Below are 3642 nucleotides of genomic sequence, written 5' to 3' on the forward strand. Positions count from 1 at the left end.
CATGATGAGTCTTCGATCCAACATTAGCATCTATGGAATCATGATTAACATTTCTTTTGTTCTCATCATGAGTTTCCTTTACTACCTTTTCACCATTAGTGACCCTTTCTTGTAGCAACTTCTTCAATTCATCCATCTTATCATCCATGCCATCAAATTTAGCATCAATCTTAGCTTCCATGCCATCCATCTTAGCTTCCATGCCATTTACCTTAGATTCCACGCCACTTATCTTAGCTTCTGTTAGCTTTTGTGAGCGTGACATTTGTTGCACTTGTTCTTGTAATTTTGATATATCATGTAGCATTTCTTCCTCTTCTTCATGAGTCATGCTAGAGCTTTCAGGTTCCTTACTAGGTGTTTTCATTTTTTTTCCTCGGGGCATCAGTTACCGATAATAAAGTTTTACTATGCCCTTTGAATTCCGTTAAACCAAGCTTACACAAAAATTAAAAAAAAAAAAAAACTACACACCTTTTTTCACTTTATAGAAGCCTGATATTGAATCTGATGTATCTCTGTAATTTCAGATCCTCCAATTCTGAAATTGCTACCTGTAGTAGCCTTCTGCGTCCTCTTTCCAATGCCACAAGTCTGAGCCAAATTGGATTCTCCAAGGAAGAGTTATGTGAAATCTCCCACAGTTACTTGCTTTTAGACTGGTTCAGTAGAGCGAACTTGTACGACGTGCCACGAGTCACTGTTTCCACCTTTGAATCTGAAACACACGCACAAGAAACTACAGTCCGTCCTCGTTCTGTACCTTTTGACGAAATTTCAATCCGATCCTCAGAGAGAGAGTTATGACGATTTTCCCCAGGTCACCTGTTTTGAATGTAATTCAGGAGTCTGCCAAAAGACCAACTTCCTCAGATCATATCTCCGAAACTATCGCGAGAAAAGCTCTGAAATTCGGACCCAAGGTTCAGCGCCAATTCTTCTCAAATGGGTTTTTTTTGCGACTTCTGAAACGTCCCAGAAAAAAAGTTATAGCGAAAATGCCACGATGACCTGTTTGGAGCAGCGAAACCCTAGAATCCAAAGCTCTGATACCAAATGTTATGAAACCAGCTCACAAAAAGATAGAAAAGAGAGATCCACGCCTTAGAATTCAGCCTCTTCGAGGGGGCAACCTCCTTTACATTACATAAATGAACAATTCTTGGATGATACAAATGAAAATACCTCCCTTCTATATATAGGAGTCTAAGTGGTCCCAATACAATCAGAGCCTACATAACAATAATATTGTAGGGCACAACAATAACAATAGTGGGCTTCTATGTGGCACAATAGTAACAATATGGGCACTACATGGGTACATCAATATAAATAAGGGGTATAACTACAATAGTAATGGGGTAATCACTAGTATTATAGGGACCCAACAGTCTTGGTCATACAACTAACAGTATCACGAAGCATAGTGTAGTCATTGAATTATTATCTAAGGCTATTTCTCTTGGTATTCATCATTTAGTTGTTCGACTTGATTCTTATCCCATGTGTTACAGTTAAGCAATGTTTATTTTGTTAGAAGACCTACTCTTATACAAGTATATATAAGGGTTCATTGATTGGAATGAGAATTTGACTATCTAGAATATTAACACATTCCAAGAAATCTTAATACTTTATCAAATTATGTATTAAATAGACATTTTCAAAATTTGTAAAATATAAGCATAACACATTCCACGATAGTAGCCAAAATAGAAACCATTTTTCATTGATACTTTTGAAAAAATGTTTTTGCAAAATGTGTTGAGACAACACAAGGCCCCTCACCTTTATATATCAAATACATGTCAATAAGACAAAAATCCAGTTGAGATATGTCTAATCAATCTCTAGGCACATGATGATTGTGGTAGATACTAATGCTCGAGCCAATCACCAAAGCAGATGACTCAGGCACTCTAACACCACAACTGTGTGGCGTTGATATTGTTGAGGGAAATCCTCTATCTGTGTATCTATTAAACCCTAAGTAAGACCCTCAAGGCTTTTCTCCACCTCTTGGATCTCTTCTATTTCTTCGTGACCATAATCACTTGATCCAACTTGTTGGCCCTGCATATCGATTGTAGACATCCAATCTGGTTGAATCAATCCAATATCTACATGTCAAATGGTATTATTCTTAACCCAACAAAAACAATTAAAATAAAAAAATACATTAAATATATGTGTGTGTGTGTGTGTTTGTGTGTGTGTGTGTGTGTGTGTCAAAAGTCGTTTTTACCAAATGCATCCCATTGGTCTCCCTTGGCAAGATCTAAGTTTGTATCTCCTTGAAAATTTGTGCTTGTGTATGGGTAATCCTTGATCACGATTAGTTGGTTCCACAACCATCTGAAGAATGTGGGATCAAATTAAAACTCATGATTTCCTCCATGGTTTGTCATCAACTCAACCATCTCTTCATATGAGGTAGTCTCGGTGCAAGATCATCCACCTATATCCCTTGCGGACCCATCAAGGGCACCCCTTTTAGGAAAAAGGACACCAAAATGGACCCATAGTTGATTTTTTTTAGTCGACTTGTCTTGCACTTAGTAAATTGATATTTCATGTTTATTGCTAGCCCCTCACACTAGTTGAAAAAGGTGGGCTCCATACACTCAAATCATATTGCATATATGCTTTATTATCCAAATCCAGAGCTACCCTTCCTTCTATATGGGTGATAGTGAATAAAAAGGTTCTTATTGGAAGATCCATTACAATGTTAATTGGAATTTGTCCACTACTTTTTCTTCTTCCCACAAAACGATGTTGAATGATATACTCATCAGTAGTTTCATCGCCTCCCATTGAATCAGTTAGTGAAACTCAGGCTCCTATTCTTGAAATCCTAGTCAAAAAATATGTCTTCCACATCAATGGTGAGGCTATGGAAACCATCTCTCTACATACCACATCCTCACTAAATGTTCCAGTAAATATAAATGATCTCTCATGCCATGAATCAAGAAAATTTTCATTAAACCACATTCACGAAGTGCCAACAATGCTCGTGGATCATTGGTTGCAACCAAATATTCTACTTCATGCTCTCTTTCCATCCACTCTAACATCTTGTTGATCAAAAGAACTAAAAACGTCAAAGGGAAAGCTTATTAGTCTACCAATAGGAATTTTTTTATTTTTTCTACTCAACACTAAAAAACCCTTTTTCCTTGTGGAAGTCATGATCTAGGTGGATCTTCAGACACAATGGCATGAGAAAAGCTCACAATTAAAAGTGGTGGAAAGGTGATGAACTTGACATCAGATCGAAGTGCTCTTCACCCTGATTCCAATGGTGCGAACAACACTCCAATCTGAGTCCAGATGAAGAATATAGAAGCAGTCAAAGTTGAGGGTTGACTTACCCATGTGGCAGGCTTAAAGGAGACGCAATTTCGACCAAACCCGACCACCAAATTCTGGCCAACTTGGGCCAGATTCCAGAAGAATTTGTGGCCCGGTTAATTTGTCTCGTTCGGTTCATAATTAAACTTTTGGGAAAATCCTATTGGTTATGCAAAATAAAAAATATATATATATATAAAAAGGGTCGCCGGGCCACCACCCTCGTCAGCCTTCCCAACAGTCATAACCAACATATTATATGTTGGGGTGGGCGATCATGACCCC

Source organism: Pinus tabuliformis, chromosome 6 (genome assembly GCF_031772625.1).
Source record: "Pinus tabuliformis cultivar Carrire ecotype Pingquan chromosome 6, CPIR1, whole genome shotgun sequence".
NCBI lineage: Eukaryota > Viridiplantae > Streptophyta > Pinopsida > Pinales > Pinaceae > Pinus > Pinus tabuliformis.